The following is an 8,760-nucleotide window of genomic DNA, read 5'->3' on the forward strand; positions in this document are numbered from 1 at the left end:
ACTTAGGCGAAAAATGGTGAAAGAACCTTTTTGTCCCATTTGTGAGAGGGACCCGGAGACTGTTCTTCATGCTCTGTGGGGTTGTTCAGCTGCAAGAGACATATGGGGATGCAGTAGAAGGGTCTTTCAAAAGATGACCACAGATGGAGGGAGTTTCAAGCAGATTGCGGAAATTATCTTGTTAAAATGTGAACCAGGTGATTTTGCTCTCTTCATGCAGTTATCGCGACAGGTATGGTTTCGCAGAAACAAATGGGTTCATGAAGGAATTTTCATTGACCCAAATGTTATTCTTAAAAAAAATAGCAGAGGATACATTGGCCTACGCGCAGCTACAACAGAAGGAGCCAGCAGAACATAATGTATCTATTAGGCAACAGGCGTGGATGGCTCCTTTGCAAGGTTGGTACAAGGTGAACTGGGATGTGGCCATAGATAAATTAAATGAAAGGGTGGGGATTGGAGTTGTGCTCAGGGATGAAAAAGGACATGTGATCGCAGCTATGTGTAAAAAGCGGATGGGTGTACTGGAGCCAGCAATGGGGGAAGCATACGCCGCCTATCATGCAACGGTTTTTTGCCGAGATATGGGAGTGCACAATGCAATTTTGGAGGGAGATGCAAAACAAATTGTGGAGGCTATCAATTCAGCTAAGGAAACATGGAGTCGTTTTGGGCATCTAATAGAAGACACAAGGCGTGTACTAGGCACTCTATCAAACTGGAATTGTGTCTTTGTTCCTCGCGAAGTAAATGAGGCGGCTCATAGGATGGCGAAAGTGGCCTTCACTGATATCAGTGATAGAATTTGGAGAGGTACTACTCCTAATTGTATTAGTGATATTATTTTGATGGAACAGTTAGCTCTATCTTGATGATTGTTTTTGGAGTTCTTATGCTCCACCTCGAGTTATTATCAATAAAATTCATCAGTTCAGTTTTTCAGGAAAAAAAAAAAAAAAAAAAAGCTACCGACTCTTTTTGAATGGATTATTCACTAGGATTTAACTAATACAAGCAACATGACCCTACAAACAAACAAAAAATGAAACTTTTGATATTTTTGTCGTTTAATAGACAAAAAGCTAGCAAACGGAAAAACAAAGGCGACGAGATCGTTGTAAATTTAAATGCTCTGCGTGGTTTATCCGTGATACTTGACACAAATCGGATTTATTTAGCTGGAGGATGTTTTGGAATTGTGAAATAGAAATTTTAAGTTAAAGTATTACTTTTTAGTAAATTTTATTTTATTTTATTTTATTTTTAATGTTCGTTTAAGGGGTTTGAAAGTGTGTTTAATACTCAAAGAGCCTTAAAAAATAAAAATAAAAATAAAAATAAATAAAATAAAATAAAAACTCAAATAGTCCGTTTGAAGAAAAATGTATATGTTTGGTAAAAATAAAAAATAAAAGCGTTTTTAAAGGTTCAAAAAGTTAAAAAAATGGTCAAAACGTACTTTTAGAAAAAGTTTAAAAATAAAGTTTTGTTTTTCTTTCAAAAAGTACTTTTTTATTTAAAAGCTATATTACACAATTTCAAACATGCTCTTAAGCTTTTGCCGAAAGTAAGTTTTGGTTATTTTTAAGTTTTTTGGACTCAAGCGCTTCTAACTTTTTTTACCAAACAGGTTTTTTTTTTTTTTTAACAGACTTTTTGAGTGTTAAACGCATTTTTAAACCATTCAAACGCACATCTAAATAAGTCCTTAAACTTTTGCCAAAAAACACATTTTAGCCATTTTTAAAAATTTGTTCAGCTGTCGAATACTAGTTCGCTTGATTCGATCGATCTGTTTCATTTTCCGGTTTTATTAATTAATGTTTAATTGTTTTCGTGACTGTACAAGATCTTGGATTATTCCATGAAACCATAATAAAGTCAAGCCCTTAAACTTTTCCAAAAATACATTTTAGCCATTTTTAAAAATTTGTTCAGCTGTCGAATTCTAGTTCGCTTGATTCGATCGATCTGTTTCATTTTGCGGCTTGATTAATTAATGTTTAATTGTTTTCGTGACTGTACAAGGTCTTGGATTATTCCATGAAACCATAATAAAGTCGCTTATTCACATGCATGTGCCGGCCAAACATAAGATATTGTATTGATTTCACAATAATTCCAAGATTTTATTTTATATTTTCTATCCATTATTGCACTTCCTCTGTTGAAGTATTTTTTTTTTTTTTTTTGAGCAAATGGCATATGCCAGATATTTATTGCATAGCTTGCAAAGCAGAGATGTCTGCTTGCAAAAAGTCACTAATACATTCTGGTGGGTTATACAACCACACCATGTGTACATTGTTCTTAATTGCCATCCTAGCTAAGGCATGAGCCACCTTGTTCCCATCACGACGTACATATCTCATCTCCCACTCCCGAATTGGCCGTAAATAAGAATGTATGTCAGCTGTCAATTGTCCCCTGCTACTATCATCAGTATTTTCGGAATTTACTGCCTCAATCACATTTTTGGCATCACCTTCCAGTTGAACACGTTGCAGGCCCAATTCCTTGCACAGCTGCACAGCCAGTATAGCTCCCATGGCTTCTGCCGCTGATGGATCCAGGGGTCCCTGTCGTATCTGGCAGCTAGCTGCCCACATCTTCCCCTGATGATCACGTACAACAGCCCCCAAGCCCACGCACCCCTGCTTGACATCAACCCCGGCATCCCAATTGGCTTTAAACCAGCCAGCTGGCGGCGCTGTCCACACACTCATTCTCGGCAAGATAGTTTCGGTTGCTACCCCTTCAGAAGTTCTTCGCTCCATCAGTTTCTGAAATTGCTCTGTCGCTTGGATAGCATGTTGAAGGAGGGACGTCGGGTGCAGAAAAGTCCCGCTGTGGATGAAGTCATTTCGCCGGAGCCATATACGTCTTGCTATACCCACAAATTGGAGAAATTCCAATTGATCACATTTGTGATACATCCCTTCAGCAACCTGCAGGAACTCAGGTCCTTCGAAGGAACTTTTTTGGAAGCAGGGACAACCTGCACTCCAAACATCACGTTCTGCAGGACACTGCCATAGGACATGATATGTCGTTTCAGGTGCTCGTTCACATATCGGGCAGCTAGGATCCGTTAACACCTTGCGAGAACAAAGATTTGTTCTAGTTGGCAGAGAGTCGTGGCATGCTCTCCATAGAAACTGCTTTTCTGTAGGGGGGATGGAAAGATTCCAAAGGATTCGCCATAGTGGGTGATTATGATGCTGTCCAGATCCTCCAGCTGAATGCAGCAATTCTCTGTCTTTTTGAATATGGTACGCACTCCGAACAGAAAACACCCCCTTTGCTGTTCCCCTCCATATGAGGACATCCTCTTGCTCAGTAAGACTCACAGGAAGTGATCGGATAGCAAGGATCTCTTCTTGAGTGAACATCTGGTCCAGCAAGGCTAAATTCCACCACTTAGTATGTGTATCTATCAAAGCACTTACAGTTGCTGTCTCAGCAAGGACCCGTGGGGGAGATGCAATTCGAAAAGTAGAAGGTGAGTTGATCCAACGATCCTTCCAGATTTGAATTTTTTGTCCATTGCCAACTCGCCAAAGCAGCCCTTCGTTTACAAGGTCACAAGAGCTTTGTCTACTACGCCACGCAAATGAAGGCTTTTTCCCACAAGACGCTTCAAGTACCGAGCAATTGGGATAGTATTTTGCTTTCATTATTCTCCCTACTAAGGTGTCTGGATTTTTCCACAGCCGCCATATTTGCTTTGCCAAGAGAGCCTTATTAAAGCATCTAAGGTCTCGAAAGCCTAAACCTCCGTTCGCCTTAGCACAGCTCAATTTAGCCCAACTCAGCCAATGGATCCGTTTATCTCTCTCCTTATGGCCCCAATAAAACTTCATCATAAGTGAATTTATCTCTAAACATAATACCTTTGGGAGTTGAAATACGCTCATACTATATGTTGGCATGGCTTGAATCACAGCTTTTAATAGAATCTCTTTCCCGGCTTGAGACAAGAATTTAAGCTTCCAATCCTGAAGCCGGTTCCATACTCGATCCTTGATGCTTTTAAAAGCTCGTGTACGTGATCTCCTCACTAAGGCCGGCAACCCAAGATACTTGTCAAAGTTTTGACTAACAGGAATTCCTGCCAACCCCTGTACTTGGGCTCTATCACTAGAAGAAGTGTTCCGGCTAAAAAATATAGCCGTTTTATTTGTGTTCATTTTTTGACCCGACGCCATCTCGTATAGATGTAAAATAGATGATAAATGATTCCATTGATGCACATTTGACCTGCAAAACAATAGACTATCATCTGCGAAAAAAAGGTGGCTAATCTCCGGGCCTTTCTTCGAGGTTGGGATCCCTGACAATACACCTGTACGATTTGCTTGGGTGATCATAGCACTTAGAGCTTCTGCACACATTAAAAAGAGATAAGGTGATATGGGATCTCCTTGTCGAATGCCCCTAGACGGGGTGATCAACCCGCAAGGCTTCCCATTTACAAGGATCGAATACTTCACCGATGTGACACACATCATAATAAGTGATATCCACCGTTCATTGAATCCCATCCGTCTCATCACCGCCTCTAAAAAACCCCATTCCACCCTATCATAGGCTTTGCTCATATAGAGCTTCACAGCCATAAAACCTTTCTTCCCCCTCATCCCCGTATTCATAGTGTGTAAAGTTTCATAGGCTGCAAGTACATTATCCGAGATAAGGCGCCCCGGAATAAATGCACTTTGGGTAGGGCCAATAATAGTAGGTAGAATCTTCTTTAGGCGGTTTGCTAGGACCTTTGAGATAAGCTTATATAATACATTACATAGGCTTATAGGCCGAAACTCCGTGACACTCATGGGGTTTTTTAATTTTGGGATAAGAGTTACATGGGTCAAATTCAAATCATGAGGCATCACTCCATCATTCAAAATAGTAAAAATAGCTTGACATACCTCCGCACCCATAGTGGGCCAATTATTTTGAAAAAAGCTTGCATTCAGCCCATCTGGACCCGGAGCTTTGAGCGGCGCCATTTGGAACAAAGCGGCTTCAATCTCCTCAATAGAAAATTTTTTTAGCAAGTCTCCATTCATACTATCCGTCACCCTGCCCGTTATAGGAGTAAGGCATGGAGTCAAATCACCACTCGGCCCTTTGGAGAATAGATTTGTGAAATAATCGACAAACGCTTCCTCCACCCCTGCTGGGTTTTCCCAACGCTGCCCCCTTTCATCCATAATCATCCCCACATGGTTACGTCTTCGTTTTGCATTGGCGCATGCGTGGTAGTATTTCGTGTTTTGATCCCCCATTTTGAGCCACTCTTCTTTTGCACGTTGACGCCACCATAGCTCCTCCTTGTATAATAACACGTGTAATTCTGCCTCCACGCTTTTAATCTCCTGTATAGCCAATATATCCTCCCTGTCCTGAAGCTTTAGAATCCTCCTCTGCAGTTTTGAAATAGATTCGGGCAAACTGCCATAAGCTTTCTTCCTCCAACTTTTCAGCTCACGCACACATCCTACCAATTTTGCTTGAAGATTCTCCCAGCTTGTTTCACGGTTTGGGTGACATTTCCAAGCCAAATTAATAGCCTCCTGGCAGCCTGCTTCTCCTGCCCAGCTTGCCTCATAAAAGAATCTGGATCCCCGTCTATTCACCTTTTGCTGCCGCGATAGGGATAAGAGTAAGGGCGCATGGTCCGAACAAGTGGCAGTTTGCACATTCACTACAGCCTCAGGAAAGAGAGTTCTCCATGCAAGGTTTGCTACACCTCGATCAAGCCGTTCTTTTATAAGTGCATTCCCCTCTTGACAATTAGTCCATGTGAATTTAGGTCCCACAAAGCCTAAATCCGATAATCCACATACCTCCAGTGTATCTTGAAAAGCTTGTATAAGGTTGTGTTGTCGAGGTTGGCCCCCCATTTTTTCTGCTACTGTCAAGACTTCGTTGAAATCCCCTATGCATACCCAAGGGTCCGGGCCCATCATGGCCAGCCGTTTTAATAGACACCAAGCTTCTTGTCGCTTTGTAGCATCCGGTTGACCATAAAATCCGGTGAATTTCCACTCGACCTCCACTGCCCGGTTATAAACGATAGCGTTTATATGTCTCCGACTGTAATTTTGAATTTCCACATCACTTCCTGCTTCCCACAAAAGTGCCAATCCTCCGCTTCGTCCCACGCTTTCGACCACGAATATATTCTCAAACCCCAATTTCGTCCGAATCACCTCCATTTTAGTTTTGCATAATTTGGTTTCCATTAAAAAAACCAAATTGGGTTTCTTATCTTTCACCATCCGGTGAAGTTCATGAACTGTCCGGAGGTTCCCAAGCCCCCGGCAGTTCCAACTTATGACGATCATTGCGGTCGGCGGGGCTGGGTTCCAGCCTCCGCCAATCCCGATCCAATGTTTGAATTAATCTCCTCGCTACTCGGTACTGATAATGCTTCGTCCCCATCACCGCCTATTTTTTTCTTGGTGTAAATTTTTCCATTGAGCAGGTTAGAGTCCTCTTCTCTGTTTTTTCTTTTTGCTGCTGTCCTTCCCACTCGGGCCCCCCTAATGGACTTTTCCACATCAGCTAGGATTGGGCCGGAATATGGGCTCCCGGGACTATTAAAAACCAGCGTTTGTTGAGAGATAAATTCCTTTTCATTTCCCTGCCCGCCAAGCCATGCTCCAGCTGGAGATTTGGAATATTTTCCATTTGATTTTCCAGATTCTGCTCCCTCCATTACTCCCCCATTATTTTTTCCATTTACTGATTGGGTACGCTCCTCATCAATGTTTGAGGACTTTTTTTCAAAACGGTCCTTCAAGATTTCAACAAAGCCACCACTCATGTCCTGCCGAGATTCCGTTGAATTATTGTCATTATTTCTCCCAAACATTTTGCCTGAATTATCGTCTTTACCATTTTTGTCTTGAGTTTGCCTTCTTCCCCGAAATACCCCTCCGCCATACTCTTCCCCTCCGGCTTCCTTCGCTCTCCTTTTCCGACCATAACCCCCTCTGTCGTAATGATCTTCACTTTGTTTCCATGCCTCTGTTGCAGGTTGGGCGGTTCTGGAGGAATCCGGATAGCCTGCTTGCTTTTCTGGTCGTCGGGTTGGGGAACTGGCTCTCATCCATGGACCAAATTGAAGGGTTTCCTGGTTTCGCATCATGCTTCTTTTCAGACAGCCCTCGATTCCATGACAAACTACTCCACAGTGGAAACAGAATTTTGGCATGCGTTCATACTTAAAACCGATCAACTTCGATTTTCCATCAAACTTCAACATACGTCCCCGTAAGAGGGGCTTGTAAAGATCGATCAAGATCTTTACACGTAAAAACTCCCCCCAACCAATGCCATCCTTATCTGTGTCCACCTCTTCCACCTTCCCAATCGCTGCTCCAAGTTTAAATCCGACCTCTCGGCCCATACAAGCCAGGGGTAGGTTCATCATCCGCACCCAAAATGAAGCCTTATCAAATTTGAAATCTGCCGGTGAAGTGCTGCCATCAAAATCTTCCACCAAAAATAGATTATTCTCGAACACCCATGGTCTCCCTTCCAAGACACGCACCTTATCCCGGGCCAGTTCAAACTCAATGAGAAAGAGGTTGTCACCCAGAATTTTGAAAGTGAACGACCCCTTCAATCTCCACCATCGTATTAGCGTAGCTCTGATTGTTTCCTTGCTTACAATCCTATCTGATAGTAGTTTACCCACCACACAGGCTTGACCTCTCTGAACTACCCCCTGCACTTCGGTCGCCTGGATCTCTATCTCGCCGACTTCTTCATCCGCAAGAGAAAAAGTTGCCCAAAGGTTGGACAGTTCCTCCGCCATTGTTACAATCTGATCACCACGTTACTCTCAATAACCAACAAGAGTTACGAGACACTGATACTTCTCATCTAGATCGCATTCGCTAGAGAGAAAACTTCCTCTGTTGAAGTATTTGTCTATAGACAAAGTTTTCCTCCAAACTAGGTTAGAGGAATTTTTTTCAACTTATTCTATAAAAATGACATGTGTCCATTTTTTTAAGGACAAAGTTTTCCTCCAAACAAGGTTGAAGAAATTTTCTTCAACCTAGTCTTTAAAAGTGACATGTGTCCCTTGAACATGTAAGATACACATGTTTTTTTAATAGTAGGGACAAAGTTTGAATAATTTTTATTAAAAACTCATGCGCATCTCATATGTTATTAAAAAAAAAAAGGACACGTCATATAGATTAGGTTGAAGGAAATTCTTCAACCCAGTTTGGAGGAAATTTCATTGCCACGTTAGCTTAGCAATGAAATTTCTTCTAACTCTGTCCTTACAATTAAAAGCAATTTCTTCCAAATTGCTTTTTAAATAAAATTTCTTCCAACTCTGTCCTTACAATTTAAAAAAACATGTGTTTCTTACATGCAAAAAACACATATCATTTTTATAAAATAAATTGGAGGAATTTCCTCCTATCCAGTTTAGAGGAAAACTTTGTCCAACAATATTACATAAGTCTCTATTTATAGTGAGACAATGAATAATGAGTAATAAACTCAAATAAAGATCATGTTCTATCAACATGGTTCTTTCGTATTTACAACCCTAACCGTCTCTTTTCTCTCTAGCCACCAGAGAGAAAAGCGAAACCCTCCAACCACATAAGAGAGGAGGGTTGGCCGTTTGGCTGCCTCCTTCCTCCCCTCGTCCTCCTCGCTCCGGTACTAGTTATTTACCTGATGCCCTAGCTCTGGTGCCTCCTCTCTTCCCCTTCCTTG

The sequence above is a fragment of the Corylus avellana genome, chromosome ca2, assembly GCF_901000735.1.
Source record: "Corylus avellana chromosome ca2, CavTom2PMs-1.0".
Classification (NCBI taxonomy): domain Eukaryota; kingdom Viridiplantae; phylum Streptophyta; class Magnoliopsida; order Fagales; family Betulaceae; genus Corylus; species Corylus avellana.